This window comes from Rutilus rutilus (assembly GCF_951802725.1).
Source record: "Rutilus rutilus genome assembly, chromosome: 4".
In the NCBI taxonomy this organism is placed as follows: Eukaryota; Metazoa; Chordata; class Actinopteri; order Cypriniformes; family Leuciscidae; genus Rutilus; species Rutilus rutilus.
In genome coordinates, this window is record NC_140212.1 from 33,675,204 (window position 1) to 33,693,172 (window position 17,969).

At 35.9% G+C, this 17,969-nt stretch overlaps 1 pseudogene across 1 annotated transcript; it reads right to left on the reverse strand.

The window, feature by feature from the left end:
• Positions 1 to 2,392: 2,392 nt before the first annotated feature.
• LOC311289061 lies at positions 2,393 to 10,820 on the reverse strand (annotated as a pseudogene). The gene is made up of 8 exons: positions 10,602 to 10,820; positions 10,297 to 10,425; positions 8,315 to 8,508; positions 7,471 to 7,615; positions 6,303 to 6,503; positions 5,874 to 6,160; positions 2,805 to 2,935; positions 2,393 to 2,531 (listed from the first exon to the last, which is right to left on the reverse strand). The product of its transcript is annotated as an uncharacterized misc_RNA (transcript).
• Positions 10,821 to 17,969: the final 7,149 nt, after the last annotated feature.

Here is a 17,969-nt window from a genome sequence, read left to right on the forward strand (position 1 = left end):
TTATTAGAAATTGACGCCGCCACCAAACTCAGCTCAGACCTTCAGACTGGTCTGACTTGCTTATATCTTTTCGGACTGGTCAGACTTTCCTTCCAAAAAAAAAAAAAAATAATAAATCCCATTGACTTGCGTTATCTGAGCAAAGAAGGCCGTAATACTTAGTTGTCCACTAGAGGGGGCGACAGGATAGTAAGTCTTTTCTACTCTTTCACTGTTTGCATCAGTTTAAATGACAAATAAAAGCATACATTTCACTCATAAACAGGCCATATCTGTGTATGAGAATAAGGTTTATACTTAAAGCTGTAGGCTACAACTAATTAAAACTTGAACCCTACTTCAAAATTTGCCACTCTCTAGTTTCTTTTAAGATATTGTTATTCACACTGGTTTTTGCATTTATTGTTTGTCCATCTGGAACTATTATTTGTCATAAGCTCTATATTTTAAGATGTACTAGCTGTTGATAAATCACATTCAATTAATGTAACGAGCTAATGTCAGGGCAAATGTCCTGCAAAGTTTTGCTAGGCTAGTTAAACACACCTGAACCAGCTAAGCAAGGTCTTCAGAATATCTAGAAATGTTCAGGAAAGTGTGTTGGAACTGGTTGGAGCTGAACTCTGCAGAACATGATGCTCCAGGGTCAGGACTGGGTGTTAAATCTATAAATTAATGTGCAAAGTTGGGTGTCTGCATGCAGATTTGTCAGTCAATACAATGGAAAATGGAATCTGCAAAAACTTTATTCTGTTCTCACAACACATGCAAACAAAACTGCAATGTTTTTAAACTTTTGAAGATGTCACATACCCTGCTTGAACCTTACTAACTGAACAAATATTCATGCAGGAAGTGCATGGAGAAAAAAAATGAATACTGTTTTACACAAAACTCTTAGTGACTTCAAGCACATTGGATAGGCCTGCAACTTCTGTGATGACAACATCCTCAGATCTGCATTTAGGACACTGCCTTGAGTTCTCCATCCACTGGTCAATGCAGACCTTGCACCCCACCACACTTCTGCAGCACGAGGTGAACACAGGTTCTTCAATGATAGCTTGATAAAGAAAATATAAAAAGTCAACATTAACTGCAGCTGGTGCCAAATAAACATGATTATGTTTTGGAAAACAGTAAGTCAAATCACTTCAATTATAGTTGATATCATGGCTAAAAATGATACGACCTTTGGCAGTTACTGCAAAAACCCAGCCTATAGGGGCCACACACTTGCAACTGATATCAGTGAATAGACTGAACATGATTTCAGCCGAGCGATATCCATGCTACTGTTTTAGCACCATATTTGTTCCTTCTAGTTTACTGTGTTTTGGTAAGGACATTTCAAGATGCAGTTTTGTGTGTGTGTGTGTGTACCTCTGCAGATTAAACACATGAATGTCTCCTTTAAAATTGTTGCTAGGTTTGCCCTTTGTGCTGCTCCCTGTGTAATGGAAACAATCTCCTGAATCTGTCTGGATACATGTTCCAAACCATGAGAGGCCTCCAACAGCTCCTCGATTTGCGATTTAAGGTTCTCAAGGACAGATTTTTCAGCATCTCTGCGACTATTAAAAAAAGGTTAACACATAAATAATTTTCACTTATCCCTCTTTACTTATAAATAGGGTTTTTTTTTTAGAAAAAAGGGTAATTTGTAATTTGCAAGAAATGTATTATATTACACTGCAATACCTCAGACTCCTACTGTGCTGCCACTGTCTAAACGCAGCCCTTTCCACCGCATGGACTTTTCTGGAGTTTGGCCTCCAATAAGATGATCCTAAAACAACAACACAGGCAGATACCCAGTAAACAGTACAGCAACAAGTTTTTGCCAATAATACCTATTGTGGCCTTTCCAGACAGAAAAATAAAATAAAATAAAAATGTCTGAAAAAAAAAGAAAAGAACAAAAATCCAAGGCTAAAAACTTGATCTTTATAAACATGGCATTCGCTACTGAAAATATCTGTCTGCATTTGTTTCTCAAATGAGCTGCTAAAGTTTTAAATCATGCTTTTTCACAATTTAATACTGTGAAGCTGCTTTGATACAATCTGTATTGTGAAAAGCGCTATACAAATATACTTGACTTGACTTGACTTTTTCCTTTTTCCCTCAGTGTTTTTGTCTCATGATAGAAAGGATAACAAAGATGGGTTCTCATCGACTAGTACATTTTGAGACACATAAGTGTAAATATTGTCCCTTTATTATTTCTTCAAGTTTCAGATTTTATCTTCAATTCATTTATTTGTTTTTTGAAAATAAGGAAAAATATTCTTTGTGCAAAACTCCATATTAACAAACATACTGTAGGATTTTATTTACCAGTTGTGCCCTCTGAGTGCAAAATTTAATTTCCTTGGGTGTTGGTAAGGACTTAAGATTCATCATTGCCCAGAGCCAACTTCACTTTCTCCAGAAAGCTGGGCACATTTGCCTCAGATTCTGTAAAACGCACCACCACTACTCGACTAGAGACCAAGCGTCCATCTTGTATTTCAGAGATGTGTATGGATCTATAAAAGAAACACATTTCTGTATTGTACAAAAAGTGCAACTTAAATCCAGAAGAATTAATGGTTTGAGTAGGAATATGGAATAATAAGCTTAAAATGTATATATTTTTATGACTTCACATATTGACATTATAAAGGAGTAGGATTTTAAGGGGTTACCTTTGAAATGATCTTGGAGTACTAGCTCTAGGTGGCTGTGTGAAGTTTGCCACTGGTGAACTTGAAGGCCTTTGAGAAAATGGGAAACTACGCTGACTCAAAGCTGTTACTTGCCCTTGAAGTTCACCGCCATGAACCTCATAATGCCCTCTCTCAGTTAGGTCCAAGCTGCAAAAATCTCCATTTTCCATAGGAAAAAAAGCGACATTTGAAGAGTCTGTTAAATACAGACTGTCTGTACCAACCTGAAACACACCAAAAAAGTGATAACTGAAATACACCTTTTACGTCTAGTGATTCTTTCCTAGACTGTTTTTCTAAATTATTTATGTTGAATAACTACAATTCTAATTAACTTTTGATTTTCAATAATATGCAAAAATGCCCACTGAAGTACAGACAATGATCTATAAAACTATCTTTAATCAAATAAAATAACAAAAATAAATACAGAGCCCCACACGTCATGCACAAAAAAAGTAGCTCAGCACTTTTCTTAACAACCACTTTTGATGATGCACATGGGAATTTGGCCTTTGAGTTAATATTTAATGTTTTTAAATTTTTCTTCATGATTCATGGTCTTTAATGATTTTCACTTTTGTTCAAGGTAATAAAGCAACATTTTTTTGATAAAGGAAGAATATCTAAAAATATGGTATTTGGGGTAAAAGGCACCCCTGCTATCAGGGCGAAAGGCACAATAATGAACATGATAATAAACAGCCATCCGTCTTTTCCATTTGTTGACATGACATGGTTAGATTAAAATACATCGATTTGGAATTTGTTTTTTTAATTTTGAATTCACCATATTTATAATGAAACCATCATATTTAAAAATAGGATATTAATCATATATAATAAAATATATTTATTTGTTACTACTGTGAATCTATAGCCTATTAAATTATTATGGGATCTTCTTCAATGCTTTCAGAATCTTTACTTTTAAAATAATCATATTTTAATGACAGTTTTTTTTTTTTTTGAACAAAAATGAATTATTTTATTTATCAAACTAAACCGAAAATAGTACAAACTTTGCTGAAGTGATTGTTTTGATCAAGTAGTAACTTAGACATTATTAAAAACATTATTCTAGCTGAAGTATTTGTGTCAATACTGTGTGTCTTTTGCCCCATGTTGGTTTTGCCCCGTGTGTCTTACTATTTCACCCCTATTTCCTTTAATAGTAGCTTTTTACTTTTATCTGGGCTTTCAACAAAAGGAAATTCTACAGGTGCTAATCTACCAACATGCATTATGGTGTTGCCTATAGACGGCACACAGACTACGCCGGAGTAGGTAGCCTACCACAATCCTGGTCCAAACTCTATGTGGCACGTTGACTCAAAGTCTAGGGGCTACGTGTTTTCGTGCTCGTCTATAGGCAAAGCCATCTGGTCCAAGAACACTTAACAGTAACCGTAGGCTACTGTCTCTCTCTTCACCGTAGTCTCGAAATGTTTCGACTTTAAACTCTAGCTTTTCGCAACGTAAAAAAAAATTATGAGAATAAAGTCGAAACATTTCGACTTTAATCTCGAAATATTTCGACTTTATTCTCGTAATTTTAGAATTTATTTTATTTATTTTTTACGGATTTTTCTTTTTTTTACGTTGCGGTTCAGGGCTTCCGTACAGAGCCAATTGGATAAATTATGCAACAATAATTGTGTTGGTTTGTGTTGGTATGGATGTCGAAGTGTGGTTGTTAAAAATGTGTGTGTGCTTGTAATACTTGAGAGAGAAAAACTCAACTGCTAATAACCAGTGGAGTTTTGCTAGCATAATGGGGGAAATGTGTTAGGCCTACTGCGCCCAAACAAAATCTTACGGAAAGCTAATTTTTTGAGATATCAACCTCTAATTTGGAACACAACTTGTTTAGATGTATGGGTTTGATTTTCTAGCCGTTTTAGAGTTCGACATGTTTCATAAAATATATTTTATATAAAATAATGTTCATAAATCAATTTAATAAACTTAAACCTAGGCCTATATAACTTTTTGGGGGGTTTTACTTTTTTATTTTATTTTAATTTTTTTACTTCAGCAACAATCTTCCAATGGTCTTCTTTAAAATGAGACCAAACTTAAGTTTGTGCTCCCAAGCTTCAAATTTTTATGAGTTTTTTGACATTGACATTTTTGACAACTATGGACCTATGTGTAACTTTTTTTAATCGATGCAAAAGGGTTAACTGTTGACAGCATTGACGACTTAATGCCACTTCAATTAAACTAACTTAATTATCTAATTAGACACACCTGGAAAATCCTTCCAATCCGTTCGGCGCGCATATCTTCCAGCCTCAAAGAAACTCTTTTGTTGTCTTTAAACAAAACGTATGCCATTGTCACAGATTTTAGTGTTAGAAAAAGAGTTTACACTTAGAAGATGTTATTAATGTTGCTGTCGACGATAAGTGAAACACTGGCCACCAGTCGAAATTGGGGGTGGGTGGGGGATGGGTTCTTTAAAGGAACATGACTCCCTCGTATCAGTTGCAACTAATAGGGGTAAATTGTTAAATGTTAACACTTTTTGCCAAAATATTGAACAATTAAAACCAGTTCACCTGTACAGCTGTAAATAATAATAATAATAATAACATTCACTTAGTAAGTGTGCAACATACACATTTACTCTTCTTCAGTTATTAATTGTGGTGTCATTTGCAGTTATAACCTCCATCAGTGCATTGACGTGTGTAATTTGACAGAGTCTGATACATTAATCTACTGTGGGTTCAGTCGATGCGTTTCAACTGTCCCTCTGATAAAAGGTCGCAAGCAATTCAATAATGAATGGAGGTGGTGAAATGAAATTATTACCTCAAAAAAAAAAAATCTTTATTTGATATCTTCAGATTAGAGAACCACGTCCTTTAAAATGTCTACAATCGAAGAGCATGTTACTGTTTCAAATGTCCCTCTGTTCCGAATATACATTGTCTACCCAAAAGGAATATCACTCTCTATATATAAAATGTGAATGTATAAACCATCTTCACACTTTTTAGGTCCCCCAAAAAAGGCAATTTCCAAAAAAAAAAGGTAATTTAAGAAGTCAACAAAATGCTTAACATATCGAATTAATCACTGGAGGTGCAACAATGCACTTAAGCAGATGGGCCAAATAGGTAATAGTTACAATTAGGAACTTAGACTTCTTACAATGTCAATTAGCTTTCTAATGGCATGTTTGAAATGGTCAGGCTGGAAATTAACAGCACTTTCAAATAACAAACAAATGTTTGGATAGTGCAGGGAAAATTCCCTCTGAGCTGCTTCCTGGTCTTCGAGATGTAAAAAAGGATTCCTTCCAAAGGATGACTCCCGTGTCAATGAAGAACCAACTTCTTGGTCATAACAGTTTGCTGCATCCACTGCATCAGGCAAAACATCAGGAGAGACTTTCTTCGGGCATCCACCATGGGCCAGATGATCAGGAACTCCATTCCCTACAAGGAAATTGAGATTTTAGGGCTTCAGGTGGAGCCTACATTTCCTGTTATGAAGTAGCACAGCAGACAAAAATCCTGTCAACAACTAATCAAGGTCAAGAGGCTTGGTTTAACGAAAAACCACCTGCTTCAGATTTACCTGGAATACTGTGTGTATTACCTACACAACTCGTTCAAGTCCAATTTGAGCCACTTGACACGTCAGAGAAGACACACAGTATTGTGTGAGGTTATCCTGCATATCAATCTCCTCCTGGTCCACTAACTGGATGAGAGCTCCTTTCAGCGGATAGTTTACTCTGTTGTTGACTTCTGGCCATATTCTTTCAATAATGTGATTCTGTTTTATAAATGAAAAGAAAAACAAGACAGCTAAATTTGTTGATACAAACTATGAAAGTTTTATAGCAAAGACAGACAGTCATTAAGAGAGACAGACATCAAAAGTTTCTAGGGGGTTCAGTATGGTATGGAGCATGGCGAGTCAGTTTCTACGGAGATGTAAGCTGGTTAGTTAGTGCATACGTTTGCAGAATTTTATAGTTTCAAAGACTTAAAAGATAAAAATAAAAATATTCATACACCTCTTGGGGAGTCCAATACTGTTCCTGGCAGGTCGCTTCCCTCTTAATGTCCCACTCACCCTCTAACAAACCTCCCTGGAAACTTATATTTGTGAAGGAGAACCAATTATTCATGTTTCTCATAATTTATGCATTATAATGATTTCCTGATTTCAAATTGTAAAAATGTATGCGTGTTAAGAGAACTTAGCCACTGACCATATAGCATTCTATATAAATAACTTGAATAAAGTTTAGTTAATTTTGCTTAACCTACAGGGTCAGTAAAGTACTCTAATCTTCCTATCAGCTTCCAGTGATTCTGAAGTATCACTATATTTGATGGTACCATGATGGTAGTTAAACAAAGGGTTACGGGATTAGTTTCGAGTTGACAAAACCAAACAATCCAACCTTTGTTGGTGCCATTACGCTGTTCATCAACTTTCTCTGTCAACACAGGCTTTGATCCTGAGTTTAGGAGTGACATCAGCGCAAGTTACTATGGCGATGAACACTGCTAAAAGCCAAACCACTTTCATGATGCCTAAAACCCAGGGTTGGCACAAACTAAAGTGAAACATATCTGGCTAGCCACCTGAACCGGCTTCATGGTATAGGCCCCTGTATTGGACACAACAATACTAAGTGCAGTTAACAAAACAAAACATCTTAATAGATCATGTTAAAAGGACACTATAGTTTCTCTTGCCCTACAATGTTTATGAATATATTACGACTCACATTTGTTGACGGTGTTTGGCAATATGGCTGCTTCTCTCTGTTGTGTCTAAGGTGTGCAAGTTTCTCTTGAATAAAAAGTGTTAAATAAAACTCCTTCCCATGATCCACCCTGATCTGGTCCCACATTCCATATTCGATCACTGCACTGATCAAACAAGAAGTACAGCTTATAGCTAAAAGCACTGAAGGTAAAAAATGCTGTTTAGCCAGTCAAGTTATTGTCTCTTAGCTCTACAGTATAATGTCTTGCTTAACACAAATGTATTAATAGCAGTGTTCTGAAATGAGGCAAAGTCCTCAGTATTTAAGAAAAAGGTAAATTCATGTTCCAGTTACACGCAATGTTGACATTTTCCAGGTTACATAAACATTACATAAACTATTAAGAACACCACCAATACAATTTTATTTTTACATTAAAATGTATGCAATTATTGTTATATTAATCAAAACCATGTATAAATCTCAAAGCTTTTCATTTATTCCAAAGATGCAGTAACAAAATTCAGATTTCATGTATAGTCCTATTTTATTTGTGAATTGATGCTCGAAAATTAAAGGTGGAATTTATCGAATGGATTATTTTCTTATACATTTTTTTTTCTTTGCCTCCTCTGAGAAAACACACACATGGTGAATAGGTAATGCTTGTTGAAACAACCAATTCATTTTTGGACTATTTCTCCTCAAATTCAAGCCAAGTTCACTCTTGCACCCAAAAACATGTAGCCTAATTGTTAATACTCTTGGCGGTTAGTGTTATGATTAGGATTATTCACACATTTCTCATAAATGTATGGAATTAATTTGGAACTACACAACTAAAGTAAAAATTTGAAGTTACCTGTAAACATTTTGATATATTGTCAGGTTGTTTTTCACTGGCATAGTGGAATGTGCGACAATTTTTCTGGAGTATCCATCCACAGCTGCTACGTGGGTCACTCCAAACATTACCATCTTCTCATTTTGGTCGATATGTAATTTGTGACCCATGTATTCTGCAGTGTATGGTATCGGATTAAAGTTCCGAGATCCCTGTATAAAAAAAAGGGGAGTAGTAAATGTTTAGATTATTTTGATTTTTTTAACCTAATAGCAAAACACTGGGAAAAACAACACTACCTACTAAATAGATTTTTTACTAATTATTAATTCATTTCTATTACAGAAATCTACATGAAATCGCATCGTTGCTGTAGCCTGGAGACCTCCAAGTGTGCAGAGTTTATAACTCCAGTGGGTGGAGACTTTCAAGTTAGTGGGGTTAGGAATGTACTTTCTATTTAAGGAGCAGTAGTCCCACACATTTAAAGCTGACCCTCTATAACTAGCTGGCTCGGCCAGGGGAGCGCTTCCCATACAATGATGCAACTCGCTTCTTAACTACCGTACAATTCATCATTGAAGAAATCAACTACTAGATAGTCAAGATTATTTCCCGAAATCGTATTGTCGCAAATTTGTTTGAGATCAAATTAGTCCCCAGATGCCATGTTTGTAATTTATAGCAATAATTCTCATTTTCTCAGTTATTTTGATTCATTTGTTCTTACGTACTAGAACACGTGCTTCAAATTTTTTTGACAAACTAACCCCCGGTTTCACAGACAAGCAAGGCTTAAGCTAGTCCAAGACTAAAATGCATGTTTGAGCTGAAATTGCATTGATATATCTTCAAATATGTCAGTGCCATTTTTGTCTCAAGAGGCACACCAGTAATGTTTTTTTGGGGCAGGTTTATAAAAGCTACTTAAATGTCCTAATTGAACTACGGCCTAATCCTGGCTTAAACGAAGCCATGTCTGTGAATCCAGTCCTTAAAAGAAATAGCATTTGTATATTTTTGATAAAATAAAAGATATAGATTGTACTGAATGTCAGCTTACTTATTTGGCTCCAGATAAGGATTTGAGTCCATGTCATGCAAACAAGAAACTCTGCTTCTAGCCACAGGTTGGGAGCCGTCGTTCCAACCACAAAACTTTGTAATGCTGTTTGCGAATGTCCGTTGGTTTCGGCAAACACAGCCTCTTTAAACTTTGCTGATAAAGATGAAACTTGACACCATAGTTGGCTAACGGTGCTTTCCAGGTTTATACCCATCTCACAAAGCCTGATTTTACTCAACTTAGCTGACCACAACAACCAAGCCATTTTTGAATGCAGTTTCTACCATTTTATGGCACTTATGCCAATATTTCAGGAATGTTTTTAATTGTATTAATTAAATGATTGTCCTAATCAAACCCTAATTCTAAACATATCTGTTGGTAATCCTCTTGAAATATTTAACCTAATTTGTTTCAGTATATGAGCAACTATATTCTGGTTTTAAATTAAATTTCCTTGAAAAGAGACTATTTTCTGTATCTGTGCGAGACTTAAATTCATTAGCCGAAATGCAACATGCGTACACTGATGTGTGATACACTTAAAGTGCAGTAAACTGTAAAACTAGTGTGTTTCAGAATGTCAATAAATCAAACAAATGCCCGTTTACAACAGCCAGAAGCACAATTAACTGTTTTTGCAGCTAAATAATAACTGGAGACTGCTGACTCCAGTGAAAGATAATAAAAAGTGAATAATTTCCATGGGTCTCATCTTTGCATCAAGTTTGAATCAGGTCTCTTCTGAATTGGCTAGTGGCGTGGTCACAAAACTAGGGTCCTAGAAATGTGCACCTGAAACTGCAGCCTGGTAATGCAGTAATATAGTATTGAAGTGAACAACTTTTTAACCTTTATAACACTAACATGGTTTAATTAAAGACAAACACTTCCAAAAATGTAACAACATAATCCATAATTTATTTACCAATACCTGATATCGAGCCATGTGATAGGGAGGATTGATTGTTCGCAGCATTCATCCCACGCGGCCTTCGGATGCTTTGATACCTTTTGAAGCCAGGTATCCCTTCATCATTTTTCTGCCATATGTTGGCCCAGTCTGTTGAGGGGAAAAACATACATACAACACTTCCAGTTCCAGTAACTATTCCTATCACAACCCGGGGGGAGTTTTGTTTAGGGCCAAATTCCGAGCTCGGAGCCCTCCTCCCGGACAGCACGTCAAATACACATACACCTTTACATTTAATTATATGTAAATGTAAACTGACCTACCTCGGTAACTGCTTTTGGAACTTCCACCTCGAGCTGGGAATCTTGCAGACGCTCTCTCCGTATGCCATGTTCAGCACAAAATCGACGTATGCTCTCCTTTGAGGCACCCTTTGACAATCCACATTCACATTTTAAAAAATTTGATATGTACTCATCCGAGCACCCACTTATTATCATGCTTTCTATCGTTTTTTTATAGGGAAATAATGTAGACTCCATACAGACAGGCTTGAGAGAAGATTGATTTGATGTAGGCCTAACTGATTTGCTGCTTTTTCCCATAGACAGTATAAGGAGCTTTTTCCAAGTGCACGGTGCGTGTACGTAGTGCGCCTCCCCCCGACAACGGCAAAAATTGCGCTAGGAGTCGTATTATTTTTTCCACTCAATTATGTCGTAATAACGAGATCTTATGTCGTTAAAACGACATATATTTTTCGTAATAACGAGATCTTATGTCGTTAAAACGACATCTTTTTCTCGTAATAACGAGATGCTATTACGTTACAACGACATATTCTCTTGGCCTTATATGTGTAGTCATGTACAAAATATGCCTTTATCCACATAAAATTGATAGCCAATCATGTCTTTATCATACATCTACGTTCAAAAAGCTGAAGAAATAGCAGCCCCCAATAGACATTGTTAAAATATCAAATTCTGTACACACCTTATTAATAGCAGATAAGCCCAGAATACGAATACGTTTAATTGCACATTAGGCTAAGCGTTTTCCTCCCTCAGAAAACCCTTATAATAAAGAAAAAGCTTAATGTGGCTTAATAGGCTACTTCAGTGATAAAGATCAAATGCTGTAGCCTACACACCTCAATAATAAACGGCTACTATCCTACAGAAAAGCAGATGAGCCCATAATATGAACGCAATGCATTTAATTACACGTTAAGCGTTTTCCTCCCATAGAAAATCTTTATTATAAAGAAAATAAAGGTGGCTCTTAACGTGTCTTTTTATGGGAGGATGGCATTGCGGTGCACAGCAAATCCTTTAAATGGTAGCCTATTCAATGCAAAACAAAAATGAAAAATATAAGTAGCCAATAAATTAAATAAATTATTGTGCCATTAATTAGTCCACAAACAATATTTATTTTAAAGCCTAAACGAATTTATGTAAAGAAAAACACCAGCGTTGGGCGTTTATCTGTAGCCTAAGTGTTTCAGTCGTCCTTTTCAAACTGACGCAATAAAATGCAACAGAATTTGATTTGTTAAACATGAAGAGGACTTATCAGTCTGGAATGGCCGCTCGCTCTAACGTTAACCTGGATAAATGTTCGCTATTATTAAGTGCATATCCGAGTGTTTGTGCGGAGTGTGGAGCGCGCACTGCATGACATGGAGGCGCCGGTGCCATCACTCGCATTTTCCTATCAACAGTGGAAACAACTTAAAATACTCCATCATTTCTGCTCATACAGAAAAGAATAATACATCAGTCGCAACTACTTTTATTTGTGTAAACTCACAACAACAAGAAAACGTTGTGCTTTCGTAAAATAAAAGAAAACGAATATGGCGCGCTCATGATCTCTGTGAATTGGAGCGCGTTTTAAAAGAACTGAAAAACAGTGTATAGACAATTAAGCCTCACAGACATGAGAAATATAACTATCTTTATAGGCCTAAAGCTTATAAAAAATGTCCACCAACGAATAAAATCCAATCGAAAGCAAATACGTACGGTAGGCTACCATCTGATTATGTAGGCTAATCCTGTCCGTATGAAAGGCGCATCTAGGCTTCATTACAGCGGAGATGTATGGAGATATGTTTGCAGGCAGCCTACACTGATTTAGAAAAAGACTAGTTCATTAATAAACAATTAAAATGCTTTGTTATTTTTTTCAGACACATTTATTATCATTAGCCTACTTTTGCCGGTGCTTTGCGGCAAGTAGCCTATTATGCTTGCGCTTGAGCGTGGAATATAGGCTATAGACTACATGCACCCAGGATTGAATATAAATGTGCGATTAGTAATTGCTTAAATAAATAACTAGCCTACTAGTCTAGAAAAATCTTTAGTCTATGGCAACTCTAATCAATAGCCTACATTTAATATTTGACATTATTTCATTAGTAATTAGTATCCAGCTCTTCACATTAAATTAGTTGAGTTATCATATAGTTAATGAACTAATAAAATAAAGTTTAAATTAAGATACTAACCATATATTTCTATAGCATTGCTTATTCCACCACACAAAGGACTGTTTATAAGGTGACAATCCGTTATACATGTGAAGATTGTAGGCAGTATCTTTAAGATTTTTGTATTGTATTTTATCTTCTGTTATAAAGACGAAGATTGACATTTCGTTAATTAAACAAAATAAGAACACAATGTTGTAAAAAATAAACAACTTAGGCTATATCTTCATTGCCTAGAGATATAATTAAACAAAAAGTAGTCAAAACACATCTAACAGAACATAGCCTATTAACAAATAATAGGTATACAAATAAATCTTATAGCTATATAATAGGCCTATTAATAAAAAATAAAAAAAACTTATAGGCCTATATATAAAATATATTTTTAAAAAAGGGCCTCATTGATTAATTTTGCCTGATTGGGGGCTGCTACTATTTGCTTCAGTTTTTTGAATGTAGATGTATGATAAAGACATTGGCTATCAATTTTATGTGGATAAAGGCATATTTTGTTCATGACATAAGATCTCGTTATTACGAGAAAAGATGTCGTTAAAACGACATAAGATCTCGTTATTATGACATAATTGAGGGGAAAAAATAATATGTTGCCTATATGGCAGCAATGCGTCACCGTAAAATTTGTTTTCCTTTCAAGTTGGCTATAGCTTAGAAGTTAGCCTGCTTTTTGCCATGGCTTGCCTTGCCATACTGCCCAGAATAAACCATATTTTCTGTAGTTTTTGAGAAGACGAGCGAATATCTTAAAGGTTCCAGTTCTGTTTAGGCTATTGTAGTTTGTAATGCATGTACCAAAATGTATATAGGCCTGACACATTTAAACATCTATCTATCTATCTATCTGACTGACTGACTGTCTATCTCTTAATGAAAAACTTGAATGCAAACATTTATGCACAAATATAGCTTAAATAACAGTTTTTAAAAAAGGTGGTCTGTTATATTTCACAAAAGAAGCGGCCATTTGTGCGGTCGTTGGCGTTATACGAGAAGGACATTCTGAATATTAGCCTACTGTAAAATTAGCTGTCTTAAAAATACGGATTGATCATTTCAGAGTTATTCCAGACGCCTACCAGTGCTATTCGTATTAGAATTGTATGTGTAATCACAGATTATGAACAGATGTTTTACACAACAAGGATTGGGTTGTTGGGAATTCATGTTTTATGGAAGTTTAGACATAGGCCTAATGATTTTTATACTGTAGGCTACAAACTGTGTGATCAGCGACATATTTCTGCTTCAAATATTGTGTGTAGGTAACAGTGGGTGGTGGTTTCAGACATTATTTTATTACAGTGCGTTTGTCAGTGCCGCACTCGTACTGACTCTTATTCTGCCTGACAAAAAGAAAAGCTCGTACTGAGGGCGGAGCGGTTTGACCAATCAGATGAAAGGGGCGTTTCAGCACCGCCCACGTGTGCAAATGAAATATCGAACCCATAAACCGATTTGTAAACCACAAATGAAAAATCGAGCCAAAATCTAATTTTTCGTTTTTTAAACTAAACTAAAAAACGAATAAACGAGCTGGTTTTCATTTCTCGTTATTCCATTCCAAACAGGAAATGAAATGACCAAAAAGTACACGGACCGTGTTGTTTACCCATAGCGACGGTTGCTGTGAGACACAATCAAGTAAAAACAAAAAAAACAAATTGTAAATTGAAATACCATCGACAATTATAAAATATCACACCTAAATTAAGGCATGTTTTAAGCCATGTTAAAGCTACCTGAGAACTTGAGAAACTCGACTGAGCTGCTGCCTAGTAAAAAAACAGACCGCAGACGTATTTGTTATTTGTTTCTGTTTGAATTTTAGAATGATGCGCATGACAGTCTAGCTGTCAGGCTTTGACACAGGAAGCAGACGGGTTGGTGAGTTTAAATGTTTATTTGCAGAATGGATCGGTACCAGAGATGAATAACAGCAGCTGAACTGAAGATTAATGAAGTCTCTCTTGCAGGTAGCGGATGAAGCTCTCTGAAGACGGGTGGATGAAGGATGAGAGAGGAGTCTGTTAGTCTTGATATCGACGAGACCAGACACGGAGTGCAGGGAGAGTGCTGGATATGAAGGGTGAGGCTGATGAGGGAGTGCAGGTGATGCTGATAATTGATGATTGAGAGAGTGAGTGCAGGTGTGCGCCACGGAGGATTCTGGGGAGTGTAGTGCACACACACAGGTGAAGACAGATGAACGTGACACTAGCAGTGATGGTAAATTACACTTTTTTAAAACTTCGTTCATTCACTGGATTGTTTTCATTGGACTGATTGATTTGTTGCAACATATTAAGAAATTATCCTGAAATCATAAGACATTTTCGTGGACAAATTTAAGTACACTCCAATGACAGCCATTAAACCACACGCGCACGCACACATACACACATACATTATGGGTGTTGTTCATAATCTGTTTACCTCTACAAAGTATGCTTTATTAATTAGTAAGACCTATATTGTGTACTAAATTTGGTGCTTCAATATCACTTTCTTAAGCCACATTAAGCGTATTATATGAGAAAAGAACGCTTGATTGCGGTGCCGTTGTCTGTTTTAGCACACACTGCCATCTAGTGGTAGCAGGTTTTCTCAGACAGCTGTGTGTGGATCGTGCACGGCTGAACCGGCGAAATGAAAGTCTCAAAATCCAAATGAATCAAATAGGATTGACTCAGAAACGTGTCAATGAATACACGCGTGTCACCTGATCCACAAATGCGCATCTTCTTTGTTGCATGTGCAAATTATGATACACTAACACAAAAGAAAACATTTGTATTCACAAAAAATGTCTCTTTTTTTACAAATTGCTACACATTCATTCAATTTAGAATTTTGCACACACAAGTTGAAAGGCATTTGGTTGTAGATAGTAAAACAAATCCTCAACCTTTATCAAGTTCAAGTTCATGGATTATAGAGCTTGCACGTGTTAATCATTTTGATACTATATTCACCCCATAATATTGACCCACGAAGACCAGAAGTGTAAAAAATAATTTTTACATAACTTAAAAACAACTGAATCAAGCCCAGTTTTTTGTGTGTGTGTATAGGTAGATAATGTAGAAAAAGCCAAAACAATTTTTTTTTTTTACTAAGGAAAAGTCAATTGGCCTCATATAGACCCCAAGAACAGATTGTGTTGCAAAATCGGCAGTCCATCATCTTAGAAATATTACTAGGATTAATGAAATCACATATTTTATTTTTGTAATTTAAACAGTATAAGGAGACATTTCAATGTCTCATGTCTCATGACATTTTTTAAAAAAGCGAGATTTTGAGAGAAAATATATATTTTTATTAAATAATATTGAAAAGCCTGTATAAACTGAACACCAAAGAACAATAATAACTATGCAAATTATTAACAATATACCTAAGTAAAATAAATAAATAGCCAAAGCTATAACACTTCTGTTGTCTTTGTAACAAAATACTGTTGAAAAACAAACAAAACTAAACTAAATGAAATGGCTACCGTTTCACACTGAGATAACTGAGGCTTACTGTCTGTGCTGTAAACCACAAATCAAGCAAGTAAACATTAAACAAATGAACAACTTCTTTCTCTTAAGAAAACCAAACTCATTTTGGAGTTGGTTGTGAGTTGAAAATTCTTCTTCAGAAACACCATCATGTCCACATTGTCTGGTGTGAGGCTTGCTCTCTGTGCTGTGACAATGTCCCCTGCAGTGGAAATCACTCTCTCACTGGGGACAGATGTGGCTGGGATTCCAAGGTAACTTTTAGCCAACTTGGCTAAATGGGGGAACTGGTTCTGGTTGTCCTTCCACCACACAAGTGGATTTGACTCCACTGAGAGGCTCTGCACTGCTCTGTAACGCTGCACCTCCTCATTCATCAACCATTTCAGTACCACTAAATGCTGCTCTGTTCCCTTTGAAGTCACAATGCAGTCCACCAGTGTTTCTTCGGTTCTTGTCCGATCTTGGACTGCTTGGACGTGCTGTGGGACATCATGTGTGGTGCTTCTTTTTAGCCTATACAGAGGTTGTGTTTTTGCCTCTAATAAGCATTTTGCCTCGTCTGTCCAGAAGGCAAACCCGCTCCCATAGCTTGCAAACAATAATAAAAAAAATAAAAAATTGGCACTTGCTCTCTTAACGCTCTTACATTTGCAGGATCCTAAATGTGTGATGAAATCTGGCTTTCTTAAAATTGTGGACTGACAGTACAAGCAATGATAATGTTGCTGGGTTCGGCAGGGACGACCGCATCGATGTATGGTGTACCCTGGAATACAACAGCATACGATTGCACTGTCACACACAGTCTTATGATCTTTCAAAAAGCAAAAAAAAAAAAAAGATGTTTGCAAATGTTACCCTCATGTTGCACTGCTCTGTTGAAGTGTCCCTTAAGATGTTTTTGAACTTTGGACAACTTTGTGGGTTTGAAATATATTGGGGCACAGAATGGGCAGTGAAAATCACTGCAGCATTTGGGTGATTCTATAATTTAGGGTACACTGCATGTCCACTGATGTTAAATATACTTATACAATCAAATTTCTTCAAACAAATTGCATTTTATGTGTAAACTTGCTTCATGAAATAACATCACACAGACAATATATGCAATATATTCTTCATTTTGCTTAAAATGTGTCATTATGGCCCTAAATGTACAGTTTTGTCCATGTCCGATTTCAATGTGAGAAAGTTGAGGGTCCAAAAACATCCATTAAAATCATTAAAATAAATCAATTATTTTTGCAATCTTTTAAAAAAGTCTTAATATTAAAGGAAAATAATAGTTTCAAATTTAAGTTATTTATTTAAATACTTAAAATATATTAATTTATTCGTGTCCACAAAATGTTGGTCAACTATGTTACAAACAAAACCTCCCCCAGCAACTCAAAAATGGTTTGTCCCAAGACCATGTGACCAGCACCATGTGATGTCATTTTTCTCTGTGGAGGCCATTTCAAACACACCATGGTGAGTCTCCTCTCAGTTTTTTAAATATTTGATGTAGAAAAGCATATTGTCAACGGCCGTATTATTAACCATCAACTATGTTATGTACATCGTCATGGCTAAAAAGTTTTATTTATTATAATGAAATTTTGTGTTGAATTCTTACATTAACCTGCTCAAAAAAAATGACATGTGGTTAGCTA